The sequence below is a fragment of the Symphalangus syndactylus genome, chromosome 19 (assembly GCF_028878055.3).
Source record: "Symphalangus syndactylus isolate Jambi chromosome 19, NHGRI_mSymSyn1-v2.1_pri, whole genome shotgun sequence".
NCBI classification, from domain to species: Eukaryota; Metazoa; Chordata; class Mammalia; order Primates; family Hylobatidae; genus Symphalangus; species Symphalangus syndactylus.
Genome location: NC_072434.2, coordinates 80,344,049 through 80,361,354, shown reverse-complemented (window position 1 = coordinate 80,361,354; position 17,306 = coordinate 80,344,049). Strand labels below are relative to the sequence as shown.

Here is a 17,306-nt window from a genome sequence, read left to right as displayed (position 1 = left end):
AGACTCTGCCAGGTGCTTTAGGGTTCAGCCACAACCTGTTATAAGTAATACCTATTACAAGTGGGTGCTTGTAATAGATATTACCATATTACCTAAGCACTCACTTTAATACTCATTGTTCTAGGCTCCACCTGATGTTATGATATGAATCTTTTTAGCTATACTCTGATCCAGAAGATCACATGATTAGCATCAATTTCTAAGGACAGTAATAAACCTGATAGTTCTGAGCACATACATACACTACAGAATAGTCATTCAACAAATATTTATTGCCCGCCTACTATGTAGTCTATATATACATATATGTAACACACATGCAAAGAACAGTCTAGTTCGTAGTTTAGAAGGATGGAATTGGATGTTAAACGGGCCTGGGTTCAAGCACTGGTGCCACCATTTAAAAGCAGTGAAACACTGAACACGTCTTAGATTCCTTATCAGTAAAATGGGAATTAAAGTACCTATCTGGAAGAATTGTTGTGAGGATTGCATACAATAACACTGATGAAATACTAGCCCAGGACGTGGCATAATTGCTAATTTAAAAAGAGCAACTTGGCAAAGTGCTAGTTGGGAGGCCAACGTGGGAGGATTGCTTGAGCCTGGGGGTTCAAGACCAGCCTGGGTGAAATAGCAAGCCCCTGCCACTAAAAAATAAAAATAATTAGCTAGGCATGGTGGTGTTTGCCTGTAATCCCAGCTACTCGGGAGGCTGAGGCAGGAGGATCACTTGAGCCCAGGCGTTTGATGCTGCAGTGAGCTAAGGTCACACAATTGTGCCCTGGCCTGAGCTTCAGAGCAAGACCCTGTCTCAAATGAAAAAAAAAAAAAAATGACATTGTTTATATATATATATGTACAAAAGTTTCTAAATAAAAATATTAATTAAGAAATCCATAATAGGCATATTAAAAAGATGACAGTAGTTTTTAATTAAAATATTTGAAAGGTAACAACAGGAGGAGGAAAAAAAAAGGCATATTTTAGCACAAAGGAAGGGCAAAAAAAAAAAAAAAGACACTATGAGTTTGGTGAAAGTTTGCCACCAGAAGGCTAGTGGCAGTATCCATGCTTCAAATTCATATTCCAGGCCAGGTGCAGTGATTCATGTCTGTAAACCATGGCTTTGGGAGACTGAGGAAAGAGGATTGCCTGAGGCCAGGAGTTCAAGACCAGCCTGGGCAACATTAAAAAATTAGCTGGGCATGGTGGCTCGTGCCTGTAGTCCCAGCTACTTGGGAGGCTGATGCAGGAGGATCTCTTGAGCCCAGGAGGTCGAGGCTGCAGTGAGCTATGATTGTGCCACTGCATTCTGGCCTGGATGACACAGCGAAACCTTGTCTCTGAAAAAAGAACTCAGATTTGGGGGTTTAGTTCTATGTCCTCCAAGGACTGCAGACTTCTCAAGCCAAGAGTAATGATGGTCCTCACAAGGACAAACTTAGGTCTGCCCTCTCTGCAGAAGAATCAGGGAATTATGACTCACAGGAGCCACCACAAAATCACTAACTGGAAATCCTTGCTGCAGCTACACTGCAAAAGAATCGGACTTGATTTGCCAAATTCCCCATGTGATACAAGCGTGGCCACCTGCCAAAGAGCCAGAGGGAGAGAGGGCCACTCGCCTTCCTGGTGACACAGAGATTTCCTAGCCCCGTTACCAAATGAAAAAGCAACGCAAGGGCTTCTAAGAAGCCATCCCAACGACCTTTCGGCTTTGAGAAGAGCAGTCCTCATACCAGAGTGTTTGGGGTTTTGGCCTCTTTCAGTGTTTATTCATTCTTACATGGGAAAGTTGTATTCTGAGGTTTCCGTGGTTCATGAAGCTTTTGCCTTCACCATCTGTTCCCGTGTCTTCCTCGGGTGACATCAGAGTACAGCAGTATTTTCCCTTGCCATCTAATGGGGTTTGGGCTGTTTGACTCAACCGTGTGTGTTCCTCAATGCCAGGGGAATAATCCTACCCTAAGTCAGCTGAACAGAAGCCAGGATCTAACTGCAAACAAGAGACCCAGCTTGCTTAACAGCATGGAAGAAACCAGTTTCGTTGCAGCTACCTGGGAAGATGGTTGCTAATTAGCCTGCAACAAAGAGTTCCTTGCTCATCTAAAAAAGGCAATCACTGTTCAGGTAGGTTAAAGTGTTTCTGAGACTTTTCAGTGCCAGCCGAGAGCATGGGCAGCTTAGGAGGGCAGGCTGGGTGCCGACTGAGAGCTTTAAGTACCACCGAGAAAGGTGACTGGTGGATGAATTCCTGGCAGGCCTGTTGCCTCCAGCAGCTGGCCCCTGCAGACTGCTTGCTCAGAGAGTGGCCAGGACTGTTGAGAAACCGCAGGGAAGAGTATCTGAGGAGGGAGAATACAGATACTTTTCTGGAGTGGGGTGAGCCAAAGACATTCATTGGAGAGATTCCAATCTGATTCTCGGGTGCCAGCAAAATTGAGATTATTTGTCTGGGTCATGGTGTAGTTATAAGGACTCACTCAATACATGTGTGCAGATGGACTCATGTGGGATGTTTTTAGACAAGGCACATGAAACTGAACATATCCAACATGGACTTATTCTTTCTCTCCTTCTCACTCCTCACTGCTAGCCCTCCCTAACCCTTCGGCCTCCGTGCTAAGGCTATCTCACATCCTTAGCTTCCACTCACCACCTCTCGTAGGTTCCCACACACTCTTAACACCTCTCTCCATTTCCAATACCCTCAGCTGGAGCCCTCATCATCTTTCTCTTGGGCTACTGCAAGAGTCTCCTCACCATTGACTCTGCCTCTAGTCCCTTTCACCTCCAATACTCTCTTCATGCAACTGCCCACATTCTCTTTCTGAAATGCAAGCTTGGTCATATATCCAGCTTAATGGACTCCAGTAGCTGCCCAGTACCTATGGAATAAAGTCCAAAGCTTCTGCATGGCACACAGGAGCTTTCAAGATCGGCTCCCTCTGCCATTGCAGCTTCATCGCCTGCAAGAGTCCAGGACTGTCATCAACTGGATTACCTGCTGTTCTCCTAATATGACCTTGGAATTACCTCCTTACTTCCTGTGCTATTCCCTCAGCCTGGAATATCTTTCTCTTGTCCTGCCTGCCAAACTCTTCCTCTCTTTTCAAGACAAAGCCACCTCCTTTGTGAAGCCTTCCCCATCCTCCTTCCTCCAGATCTGGGTTAAGTATTCTGCCTCCTATTCGTGTGTGTGTGTGTTTGTGTGTGAGAGAGAGAGACAGTGTGTGTGTGTATGTGTGTGTGTTTAAATATACATAACATAAAATTTATCATTTTACCCACTTTAAATGTACAGTTTAGTGGCATTAAGTACATTCACATTCTTGTGTAACCACCACCACTATCCATTTCCAGGACATTTTAAACTTCCCCAGCTGAAATTTTGTACCCATTAAACACTAACTCCTCATTTCCTTCTATCCCCCAGCTTCTGGCAACCACCATTCTATTTTCTATCTATGCGATTTTGACTATTCTATTTATGTTATATATAGGATTTGTCCTTTTGTGATAGGCTTTTTTCACTTAGCATCATGCCTTCAAGATTCATCCATGTTGTAGCATGTGTCAGAATTTCTTTTCTTTTTAAGGTTGAGTAATATTCCACTGCATATAGATATATATATATATGTACGTATATGTAAATATATATACACACACACAGAGTGATATATATAATATGTCACATTTTCTTTATTCATCTATCAATGGACATTTGCATTGCTTCCCCTTTGGCTTTTATGAATAATGCTGCTATGAACATGGGTGTACCAATATCTCTTTGAGATCCTGCTTTCACTCTTTGATATGTATCAGAAGTGGAATTGTTGGATGGTGTGGTAATTCAAACCCCTATTATTTTTCCTCAAAGCCGATCGTGCATGTTAAATATGTATCTTCAATGTGGTAATGTAGCTATATGCAAACTCCCAAGGAGTAATTTTAGGTAATTAAAGCACAGCAAAGACTCTGCAAAGAACATCTGACTCTTCCCTGCGGTAAAAGTATGTTTTCCACACAGAAGAACTTGCAAACCTGTTGAAACGTGACAGTGTGAATAACACTTGCAATCTAAAATTAAACTCTGGCAAAATACTTCTAAGGAGAAAATCCTTTTAAGAAAACCAGTTGGTAAGTTTTGTAGTTACCACTTTGTTATGACCTGCTTAGGAATTTGGAGTTAGGAACCCCAGTTCCAGCCCTGCCCTGCATATCACATATAGCAAGTCACTTAATTTCCTAGGCTGATTTTACCCTCAGTAAAATAACAAGCACCCCTTTATATTCATGATAATAAGGCAACCCAAGTGAAAGCATTCTGGTAACCTCAAAAAAGGGGGATCATCTGAATTATCATAATGACCAGCACCCCATGTAATGCTAGGGATCCTTTCCTTTTATAGCAGACTCAAATGGCAGTAAATTGGACTCATGATCCTCTCTCAAAGAAAGCTAAATTGAATTTATTTTTTTTTTTTCCTGAGACAGGGTCTCGCTCTGTCACCCAGGCTGGAGTGCAGTGGTGCAATCTCAGCTCACTGCAACCTCCACCTCCCGGGTTTAAGTGATTCTCCTGCCTCAGCCTCCCAAGTAGCTGGGATTACATGCACCCTCCACCACGCCCAGCTAATTTTTGTATTTTTAGTAGAGATGGGGTTTCACCATGTTGGTCAGGCTGGTCTTGAACTCCTGACCTCTGGCGATCCGCCCACCTCAGCCTCCGAAAATGCTGGGATTACAGATGTGAGCCACCATGCCCGGCTGCGAAATGGAATTCTTTAAAGGAAAAAATGCAGCAATACTTGATCTTCCCATTTGCGTAAGAAAAATCTTTGAAGATGAAGCAGAATCCTAGGGACATTTAAGGATGATAAGATAGGTTCTGGTGGGATTTTAAAACATCACAATTGAGGAGACAGTTTTCCATAAATAAGGAATAGGCACAGAGAAGGAAAGCCCTGAACCAAGAATAGAAAAAACACTCTTGGTAAAAACAGACAGTAAGTCCTACATGGTATGTGTACATTCCATCTAGGCAGTATCAGTTATAGCATTAGTATAAATACCCTAACCCACTTCCCATGGTCCTTTCTGGTTTGCTATATGTACACATTAGGTGTGGCAAAGATGTGTTTATAGTCACTGTTATGATGGTGTCAAATGATGACACTTTTACCGAGTAATAAATCAACACAGGATCCTTGACTTAGAATAACTGACCAATCAACTTACTTGTACATCTTACAACCTCCATTCTTACCATCCATGTTTTCAGAATGTCTATGCTATTGATTCTCCACAAGGGAAGGCAGTATAAGGCAAGACTGCTGAGTTTTTTTCACATATATTGCTAAACTAATATTGAGTGAGATATAGCCTTCCTTCTTCTCTGAAATTGAGGAAGTGGTCAATACAAAAAGAAACATGTTTGAGACAATTACAGAATTCAGATGCCCTAACCAATGACTTGTAAATACAAGACATAAAAGGTACAGTGCTATGCATATAGTTGCCGATAACGCTAAGAAAAAACGAGACAAGAGTTCGGTCTTCTGAGAAACTTAGATCCATTCTCAGTCTGGGCATGGTGGCTCACACCTGTAACCCCAGCACTTTGGGAGGCTGAGGTGGGCAGATCACCTGAGGTCAGGAGTTCGAGATCACCCCGGCTAACATGGTGAAACCCCGTCTCTACTAAAAGTACATAAATTAGTCGGGCATGGTGGCACATGCCCATAATCCCAGCTATTTGGGAGGCTAAGGCAGGAGAATGACTTGAAACTGGGAGGCAGAGGTTGCAGTGAGCCAAAATTGTGCCACTGCACTCCAGCCTGGGTGACAGAGCGAGACTCTCAAAAAAAAAAAAAAAAAAGGAAAAGAAAGAAAGTTAGATCCATCCTCAGAGCTTTCAGTTTATGGTTCCATATTTCTCTGTTTTAGAATGCTCAGAAACAGCCTGGAAAGCTGAAAGGCAGTTAGTATGTAATAAAAGTGGCATTTCTAATTAGAGGGGAAAAGATGAGTATGATGAATGGTGTTAAAGGAACAGACTATGCATCTGGAGGAAAATATTTTTCCCTGTTCTCTTTCCCTTCAAACAGTGTCCTCCACACATGTTGTCAGGTGTCTGGTTAGAGAGCCAGTTAACACAGGTAGCACCTGGGGTGCCACTCAGCAGTTCTTGAGGTGAATATTGTTAACAGGCGACCATTCCCGCCATATGCTCCCTGCTTTTGCAAAACCAGTCCCCAGTGGCCAAAGATCTGTCTTGCTTTCAGACATCTATTATATGCCTGCCTTCAATTGGTCAGAATTCACCCCCATACCTGCAAATGTATTCTCCCCAGTGACAAATGCTCTAATATTATTTCTGTGTATTAAGAGTCAGCCACAAGTGGGTAGGATACTCACCTCATAGTTGTCTTCAGTGTGTGAAGAATGCTGGTAGTGGTGGTTCACACCTGTAATCCCAGTGTTTGGGAGGCTGAGGTAGGAGGATTGCTTGAGCCCAGGGGTTTGAGGTTACAGCGAGCTATGATTGCACACAGAACTCCAGACGGGGCTATAGAACAAGACCCTGTCTCTTAAAAAATGTGTTACCTATTGCGTACAATGTTCACTATTCAGGTGATGGGTACACTAACAGCCGAGACCTCACCACTACTCAATATATCCATGTAATACAATTGCACTTGCACCCCTAAATCTGTAAAAAAAAAAAAAAAAAAAAAATTTTAAATACTAATGTGTGAAGAACTGTGTTCATTAGATTGCCTGAACCCAGCATGGTGGGTGGCAAGCACGGGTTAAAAGCCAGGTTTCCAAAAATTAGCAAAGGCACAGCTGCCAGTAAATATGGTATTGTCTGTATCCCATCAGGAAACCCTTGCTCTCCTATTAGACCTAATTATCAGTCAGCAGCTAAGTTCCAAAAATGGTGCTATGGGTTTGGCAGGAAACAAGTCAAAAGAGGTTATCCTGCTGGGTGAGAGGTCCTGTGATGGTGCTTTACAATACATTTCCTGGTCAGCTATTACTGTGATTTGGTGACCTCAAAATCTTGGCTGGTGCTTTTATGTCTGGAGGAGGAACTTGGGCAGTAGGAGCCACAATGGCGGAAGCAGGGCGGCCATCATTATTTTTACTTCAGGTTGCTAGCATCTGACTATTAGGGAACATGTGTCCAAGGGGGTGGAATCAGGGAGAGTGGGATAGAAGGGAGAGTCTCTTCTTGAAATCATATAGAATTCAGGAGAAGCTGAGGTCAATGGCAGCTTGCACACTGGTCACAGAGTCCACCTGCAGAGCCAGAGTTGCTCTGCCACAAGCCACTCCCTCATCACTCAGGGTGGGAATGCAGCTTGCCAAGACTGCCTCCTGGCCTGGAGTTCCCCTCCAGCTGAAGGCCGAGCTCACCTGCTCCAGGGATGTTCCCTTGGGGCTCTGCTGATTAAGCTACCCTATCTTGTCCACACGTGTGAAATGACAGGATGATTTTTAAAACTATAAAGATACAAAGATTACATTATTAAGTGGGCCCAGACATGTTTAAATGCATTGCATATTTGAGGCCCTTTCCAATTCACAGACGTGCTTTGATACCTCTTATCTGAGTTAACTGTCTTCCTCAGTTAGATTTCTAGAATCTAGTAACACCCTGTTGCCCTGTCTTCTTGATATTATATTTCAGTGATTGGTTTTCCAACCTAATGTCTGCATTTGCTCCAATATCAATGTGTGTTTTAGATTTATTTTTTTTTTTTTTTTTGGTGGCAGATATTGTGAGATACTTCAGAATAGATCACACATTTTATTTTCCATAAGATGACCCACCTGGGCTACATCTACACTGCTAAGCGACGCAATTGTCTCAGAACTGTACTCACGGAATAGAAACGTTTAAAAAAAAAAGTTGACCGACTGGGCGCAGTGGCTCACACCTGTAATCCCAGCACTTTGGGAGGCCAAGGCAGGCGGATCACCTGAGCTTAGGAGTTCGAGACCAGCCTGACCAACGTGGAGAAACCCCATGTCTACTAAAAATACAAAAGTAGCCGGGTGTGGTAGTGCATGCCTGTAATCCCAGCTACTCAGGAGGCTGAGGCAGAATTGCTTGAACCCGGGAGGCGGAGGTTGCGGTGAGGGAGATCGTGTCATTGCACTCCAGCCTGGGCAACAAGAGCAAAACCCCATCTCCAAAAACAACAACAACAACAAAGTTGACCATAAGTGAACTGTTTACAAAATGAATTCTGTGTTCCCATGATTCCTATATTTCCTCCTCTGATGTCAGCACAATCTGGGCAGGGAGAAGGATTTTTCTTCCATCAGAGGCTCCAGCAAACACCGGATAGAGTGAGTGACCTCTGTCTGTCATGGCTGGTGTGTGATGCTGGCCCCTCTGGATAGCGGGACAGGGCCATTCTCTTTTCTCTGGTACAACCACCTGGTTATATGGATAACATATCAGTGCTGACTTCGACCAGGGATCCCACAGACATTTTAGGGAAAACAAGCCTTTCTGTTTTAAATCTCAGATGCTTTTGTCCAGGACTGGACATAGAAATATCTAGGAAACAGGTAAGGAGCAAATCTGGATGCCAGACCCTCTGCCATGCTTACAATCACCTGTTCCATTCTGCAACCCAACTTTTTTTTATCAGGTAAGCTTTTGTACCTGGGAAGGTCTGAATGAGAGCTCTTCAGTCACTCATCTGAACCAATGCCTGGGGCTGCCCCACCAGGACCCGTATAACTCGCACCATCTAAATTCTAGTCATAAACATAGCTTAGGCTTAGAGTGGACCGTGCTACACTAATATTCAGTTCTGATTCCAAATATATGACAGGCCTGTGCCTCTCAAATTCGCTTATGCAGTGAGCTAGGCAAATGATTATGTCATTTTTACAAGTTTAGTTTCTCTTTGCAGAAAACAGCACTTTACTAACAAACAGGATGTCACATCATAGTGCACACAGATGTCAAATATTCCGATCTGCCAGGAACAAAAAATCAGAATTTAAATAAAATCTTCCCAAGTATGAGAATAAGCTCTAGCAACTGTTGGCCATGTGGCTACAGATCATAGAGGATTCATTCAACTATTTGTATTCTTCTGTGTCATCAGCTTCCTCGTTTATCCAAAAAATTAATTGAGCAACTACTATCTTGGGTACTTGGGAACACAAAAAGTCAAAATGCAGTTCCCACAACTTAATAAACTCAAAGTGTATTTGAGAAGACAAACCATTTTTTTTTTTAAGAAAATAACAATAGAAATACTGTGGGAAGCAGGAGAGGGAGGGAAAACTATATTGGATTGTGTTTTGTTTTTTTGGCCACGTGGGATGTTCTTTCCCTTTTAGCAGATAAAAAAGAAAATGTATTTCCTTTTTTTTTTTTTTGAGATAGAGTCCCACTCTGTTACCCAGGATGGAGTGTGGTGACGTGATCTCTGCTCACTGCAACCTCTCCCTCCCAGGTTCAAGTGATCCTCTCACCTGAGTCTCCTGAGTAGCTGGGACTACAGGTGCTGCCACCATGCCTGGCTAATTTTTGTATTTTTAGTAGAGATGGGCTTTCACCATGTTGGCCAGGCTGGTCTCAAACTACTGGGCTCTAGTGAACCACCCGCCTCAGCCTCCCAAAGTGCTGAGATTACAAGCATGAGTCACTATGCCCGGCCTAGAAAAAGCATATTTTAATTTAAGTTCTAACTCATAAATAGGGAAAGATCATGCCTTTAGTACATTCAATGCAGTTTGTTTGTTTTTGTTTGTTTGTTTGTTTGTTTGAAACAGAGTCTCGCTCTGTCGCCCAGGCTTGAGTACCATACCTCACTGCAAGCCTCAAACTCCTGAGCTCAAGCCATCCTCCTGCCTCAGCCTTCCAAGTAGCTGGGACCACAGGCGTGTGCCATCATGCCTGGCTAATTTTTTACTTTTGTAGAGATAGGGTCTCGCCTTGTTGCCCAGGCTGCAGCACAGTTCTTATGCAGGTGTAGGATGAGGACTAATTTAGACAACCAAGCAGTTGTGTGGGGCAAGACTCCTTCCATCAGCATGATGTAGCTGCCCCCTGGCTTAGGGTAAGTTTTTATCCTTTGGTGTCTGGTCCTTATTAAAACAGACTCTCCACCATCCACTCTGGAGTGTCAGAATAACGTGTTATTATAGTTATGAAATGCTTAATCAGCATCCCACTAATTGCCACACAATAGCCCCAAGATATTTGCCCAAGGATATTTAACATGTGCTTTGAGGTTTTTCTTTTTTTTATTTTTTATTTTATTTATTTATTTTTTTTGAGACGGAGTCTCGCTCTGTCACCCAGGCTGGAGTGCAGTGGCGCGATCTCAGCTCACTGCAAGCTCCGCCTCCTGGGTTCACGCCATTCTCCTGCCTCAGCCTCTCCTAGTAGCTGGGACTACAGGCGCCCGCCACCACGCCCGGCTAATTTTTTGTATTTTTTAGTAGAGACGGGGTTTCACCGTGGTCTCGATCTCCTGACCTCGTGATCCGCCCACCTCGGCCTCCCAAAGTGCTGGGATTACAAGCGTGAGCCACCGTGCCCGGCCATTTTGAGGTTTTTCAATAAGTGATTGGGCATTGTAAGCAACACGGAACATGCCATAGTTAAAAATGACAGGAGGATTTTAATGGTTTTAGGTCTAACATATAAGTCTTTAATCCATCTTGAATTAATTTTTGTATAAGGTGATACCATTCAGGACATAGGCGTGGGCAAGGACTTCATGTCTAAAACACCAAAAGCATTGGCAACAAAAGCCAAAATCGACAAATGGGATCTCATTAAACTAAAGAGCTTCTGCACAGCAAAAGAAACTATCATCAGAGTGAACAGGCAACCTACACAATGGGAGAAAATTCTTGCAACCTACTCATCTGACAAAGGGCTAATATCCAGAATCTACAATGAACTCAAACAAATTTACAAGAAAAAAACAACCCCATCAAAAAGTGGGCAGAGGACATGAACAGACACTTCTCAAAAGAAGACATTTATGCAGCCAAAAAACACATGAAGAAATGCTCCTCATCACTGGCCATCAGAGAAATGCAAATCAAAACCACAGTGAGATACCATCTCACACCAGTTAGAATGGCCATCATTAAAAAAGCAGGAAACAACAGGTGCTGGAGAGGATGTGGAGAAATAGGAACACTTTTACACTGTTGGTGGGACTGTAAACTAGTTCAACCATTGTGGAAGTCAGTGTGGCGATTCCTCAGGGATCTAGAACTAGAAATACCATTTGACCCAGCCATCCCATTACTGGGTATATACCCAAAGGACTATAAATCATGCTGCTATAAAGACACATGCACACGTATGTTTATTGCGGCACTATTCACAATAGCAAAGAGTTGGAACCAACCCAAATGTCCAACAACGATAGACTGGATTAAGAAAATGTGGCACATATACACCATGGAATACTATGCAGCCATAAAAAATGATGAGTTCGTGTCCTTTGTAGGGACATGGATGAAACTGGAAAACATCATTCTCAGTAAACTATCGCAAGGACAAAAAACCAAACACCGCATGTTCTCACTCATAGGTGGGAATTGAACAATGAGAACTCATGGACACAGGAAGGGGAACATCACGCTCCGGGGACTGTTGTGGGGTGGGGAGGGGGGGGAGGGACAGCATTAGGAGATACACCTAATACTAAATGACGAGTTAATGGGTGCAGGAAATCAACATGGCACATGGATACATATGTAACAAACCTGCACATTGTGCACATGTACCCTAAAACCCTAAAGTATAATAAAAAAAAAAAAAAAATGACAGGAGGAAATAGGGAACAGTGATCTATGCAGCTACAGTGGGAGCAGAAGGAAAACACAAATCATCTTCCCCCACCCTCCTGCCTACCTTCCCAGCATCATTCTCAGCCTCCCTGAATTGTGGCCTGGACTCCTTCACTTTGGAAAAGATCTTCAAACCACCGTGATCTTTCCCACCAGTCTTTACACCCGCTGTTCCCTCTATTCTAGGAATGGAGGGAACAAAATGCACTTTAATGTGTATATAAATCACCCGGGGAGCGTGTTAAAATGCTAAGCCTGACTCAGTAAGTCTGCGGCATGGCCTGAGATTGTGTATTTCTCTCAAGCTCCCAGGTAATGCTGATGCTGCTGGTTGGAGGAGGAGCCTGGGCTTGGAACACCCTTGCTGTCCGTCCTAGCTCAGCTATCAGTTGTTTCTGGACACGTGGATTTTATGCACACACATCTATGCACATGCACGCACATACAAATAACAACCATATCAACACCACCAACAAAACAACAAACCCTTTCAGGGACCAATCAAATTTCCAACTCTTTATTGTCAACTGATTGGTCCAGAAAGGCTATTTGAGACATCCAAACTGTTATTTCTGTATCATAAAAGGAAGATTATTTAAATTCTCCAAAAGTAGGAAGGGCTTAGTTTCAGAGTAAAGGACAGTCCTTTGGATAAAATTAGCTTTATGAAAAAAATGTTTTCTGCATTACTCTTATTTTAAAAAATTTATCCTAGACTGGAGGTGCTTAAAACATTAGGAAAAACTGGCCTGCTCAAAGTCTGCTGAGTGTTTAAGTCTCAAGTTTAGAGGCTGCCTTTCCAAGAAGCTTTTTATGATCCCGGCATGGGGGTTGGGTGTCCCTCCGCGCTGCTCCAGAGAATCTTACGCGCAATGTTGCCATAACCTTCATCTCCCTCCACTATAATTGCTTGTTTACTTGTCTGGAGTCCAAGCAGACCCAGAATGTCTTTCATTCCAAAGCCTTGAACATTGCAAGTATACAGAAAATACCCAATAACTGAATGAAGGTCTGAAATAACAGATCAATCCTGCAATCTTACTACTGTAGTGGATTCTGTGTGTGGGACTAGGTAGAGTTGGAAACATTTTTTTGAAATGGTGCAAAATTGTGGTGTTTATAGAATGGTAAAGTGTACATATTCAGAATCTTTTTATGTAGTACCATTTTTCGAGAAGGCAGTGAAACACACATATGTATCTTTACCTGTTCCTTACCTTGACCCTGACTCACCCTTTTCAACTGTTGCTTTGAAGTGCTCAAGTAATATTCTGTTCTATGCATCTGCTGAGAACTTATATTAGTTGTGTTTTTCTATTTCCTTCTGAATGAGTGACCACGAGTTTTAGCGAGTCCTTGTAATTTTTAATCTGCTCAGATAAACTGGGCTCTTGGCTTTATAAACAGGAATGAATAGGAAACCTGTATTTCAAATGATAATGTTTCTTAATTTCCTTGTACTTCTTAGCCTGTCTATTGTGTAGGACAGATTTAGTTTCCTCTTCCAAACTAAACAGCTAGTGTGGTTTCAGGTGAAAGTTGATCTGAAATTTGTAGACCGCAGGAATATATTGGGAATTAAGATAGAAAATATTGGCTGTTAAGTAATGGCAAGTAAATCACTAGGCTAAGAATTATGCTCAAGAATGGACCCAAATCTCTCTTTTTGGGTCCATAGTGATGGTGATAGTAATAATAATGCAATAATAACCACAACTCTGTGTGTTTGTGTGTCTACTAAAACACCTGTGCGCATGTCTGTCAATTACTAATGATTATTTCTAGGGTGAGATCATGGAATACTTCCATTTCCTACATTGTATATTTGTATTTGTCTAGTGTTTGAGTTTATTACTATAGCATATATTTTCTGTTGTAAGCAGAAAAACAGAATTATTAAATGGAAAAAAAAACTTGTATGAGAATTAATGACACTGTTGCCCACAAGTACAGGCTTTTCTACATATGAAAGTAGAACACTAAGACACATTCGGCCTGAGGTTTCCACAGGAGAGGGGAAATTTCAGTTGCTTTAACACTTTTAGTTGGTTGGAAAGGTCATCTCAAGGAAATAGTTTCTGATGTTTATGTCAGGACTCAACACAATACCCCAAAGTTTGGTGCCTTGGCATGCTGAGTACTTTGAATGAACTGCAGGAAACCAAGAGAGCCTCAGAAGCAAGATCTGTTTCACCTTCTCTCGCCCTCCTTTCTCCTGCTTCTCTTTCTCCTTCAAGATAGGCCGTGGAAACTCTAAGGCAAGCCATAGAAAGTAGAACTCCTCCACCACAAAGCAAGTCATAAACCTGGAAATATTATTATTTTTCTTCCCAACTTTCTTTTTGCTTTTTGAGACAGAGTCTCGCTCTGTCACCCAGGCGGGAGTGCGGTGGTGGGATCTTGGCTCACTGCAACCTCTGCCTCCCAGGTTCAAGCGATTCTCCTGCCTAAGCCTCCTGAGTAGCTGAGACTACAGGCGTGCACCACCACACCTGGCTAATTTTTTGTATTTTTAGTAGAGATGGGGTTGCACCATGTTGGCCAGGCTGGTCTCAAACTCCTGAACTCAAGTGAACTGCCCACCTCTCAAAGAGCTGGGATTACAGGTGTGAGCCACTCTTTCTGCCCAACTTTCTGAATAGAAGCTGGCCATAAAAAATTCTCTGACCTCCCCTGTTGGATGATTCTAGGTCATAAGACCTTCATTCCAGAGGCATCCTGCCCTGTATCTGGGAAGAAGGAATGCTGCATACAGATGCCAAGAAGAATCGGAACAGACAGGCATTGCTGGATCCCCCCTCGGTCTATTACCATGAGATCAAACCCTTTTGTCCAATCACATTTCTACAGTGCTGTCCACTCTTCATTGAATCTAAGCAGAAAAATGGGCAGTTTTCCCTGGGCCTTCCGGTCTTCATTTCTGAAGTCTTCCATGTTACATAAAACTTTCTTTTTTTTTTTTGAGACAGAATGTCACTCCGTCGCCTGGGCTGGAGTGCAGTGGTGCAATCTTGGCTCACTGCAATCTCTGTCTCCCAGGTTCAAGCAATTCTCCTGCTTCAGCCTCCTGAGTAGCTAAGACTACATGCATGTGCCACTATGCCTGGCTAGTTTTTGTATTTTTAGTAGAGACTGGGTTTCGCCGCATTGGCCAGGCTGGTCACGAACTCCTGACTTCAGGTGATCCACCCCCCTCAGCTTCCCAAAGTGCTGGGATTACAGGCGTGAGCCACTGTGCTTGGCCCCACGTTACGTAAAACTTTGATTAAATAAATTTGTATATTTTTTCCTGTTAATCTGTCTTTTGTTTTATTTCAGATCCAGCCAGGAACCCTAGGAGGGTTGAGGAAACTTTTCCTCCCCAACATGTATAAATCTCTTAATGCAAGGACATGAGAGTTTTTGAGTAAAGTATAGATACTGTCACCAGAAAAGCGATCTTGTCCCAGACCCCGAGAGCAGGTTCTTGGATCTTGCACAGGAAAGAACTCAGGGCGAGCTGCAGCGTATAGTGAAGTTAAGATAGTTTATTAGAGACTACTCAATTACAGAGTAGAGTGTTCTCAGAAAGTAAAAGGAGGAACTCACTACCTTAAACGTAGTGCTTGCTTCTATAGGTTGTTAAGAATAGTGTACTTTATTACAAAGACTTGTGATCAGCTTGTCACATGCTATTAGTATTGTTATTTTCCTATGTTACTATTGATTTCAGCAAGAATTAATGAGTATATTATATTATCTTTAAAGCAAAACCTAGTCTTAAACTAAGAATGCTTTTTGTTCTTAAAGTACTAGGACATTTCCATAAATTCCGGGTCTTTAATTAGTTATTAGCATCATTAACTCATTCCCTCAACCATAAATGTCTTGTGACCAACAGTGCCCAACCCCTTGGGAATGTAACACAGCAGGTTTGCCTTTATCCGGCCTTTATTCAAGATGGAGTCGCTCTAGTTAGGACACCTCTGACAATACTTTTGGGGATTTCAAATGCTATTGGTGATTTAGTAGAGAAAACTACATGAAAGAATCATACTAAAACCAAATCTGATAACTTTTGCAAAATGAAGTGGATGTTGGTAACAACTTAATGAAGACATTAATTATGAATTGACCTCTTCAATAAACTTTCAAGGTGGCTACCAAGACACACAATTTTAAAAGATGTATATGCACCCTAATAAGGTAAAGCACTTCAAAATTAAAGTGACACTCAAAATTAAATTGATGCAGGTCTTTAGTCAAATGCATAATTTTATTCATTTGTATAATTTTGACCTTCTTGCTGTTGCTGAAATCTCAGTCTTGTATTCCTCTACCACTTTGTACCTGTACCATTTCTGTTCCTGTGCATTGTAGTAGGCATTAAGATTGTCCAGCTCCAAAATTATGGTTAACTTACTGTTTGGACATTTATTTGAATTTTCAACAAAATTTTCTTAATTTAACGATTTATCCAAATATTTGCTGAGTGCCTACTAAGTGCCAGGCACTGTTCCGGTCCTTGGGATACATCAGAAATAGAACAAAGATTGTTGCCCTGTGGAACCCATAGTCTGAACACGGGTGACAATGAAAATAAGCATAAGAAATAGACAAATTATGTAGTATGTTACAAGCTGATGGGTGCTATGAAAGAGATGATGTTTAGAGTTACAGGTTACACTGTGATAAAAGAAACACTTCAGCCAAATTAAATTTAAAGGAGTTTAATTGAGCAACGAACGATTCGTGGATCAGGCAGCCTTTTGAGCCAAGGTAGGCTCAGAGACTCCCGTGCAGCCACACGGTGGGAGATTTATGGACAGAAAAAGGAAAATGGAAGTGAGGTACAGAAACAACTGGATTGGTTGCAGCTCAGCGTTTGCCTTATTAGAACACAGTTCGAACAGTTGGCTACATTTAATTGGCCAAAACTCAGGGATTGACACAGGGGTGGGCTACGGCCTGTTTACACCTTCATTTGTTATAGCTCATGATGTACAGAAAAACCTTTAAGCTGAACTTAAAATATGCAAGGAGGCAGCTTTAGGCTACACTTGATTTAACAACTGTGTCAACTCTCAACAGTGCCACCCACCCCCCCACCCCCCACCAAGAAGGGACAGAGAACATACATGTTTTTTAATACAGTTATTTTAGGGAACATTTGTGAGATGAGGTCCATTCATGTGTGGGGTCCAAGGCAGAGGCCCTCTTGCCTAGTTTAAGGGCAGTATTGAGGGTAGACCTCATTGAGAGGTGAAATTTGAGCAAACACATGGAGGAGATAAAGGAGTTACAACTGCAGCCATGTGGAGAAAACAAATTTCAAGCAGAGGGGCCAGTCACTGCAAAGCCCTTAAAGCAGGACTGTATCTGGCATGTTTGGTAAACAGTAAAGAAGCAGGTATGTAGGTAGTGATGGGAGAGTAGAAAGAGATGAAGTTACGAGGAGCCAGATGGTGTAG

At 42.4% G+C, this 17,306-nt stretch overlaps 1 protein-coding gene across 1 annotated transcript in view; it reads left to right on the top strand.

The window, feature by feature from the left end:
- The first annotated feature begins 1,585 nt into the window (after positions 1-1,585).
- Positions 1,586-17,306, top strand: part of LYST (lysosomal trafficking regulator) — a 227,792-nt gene continuing 212,071 nt past the window's right edge. Inside the window, exon 1 of the mRNA XM_055235072.2 lies at positions 1,586-2,133. The gene's annotated coding sequence lies outside the window, so the exon portion shown is untranslated. The remainder of the gene's footprint in view (positions 2,134-17,306) is intronic.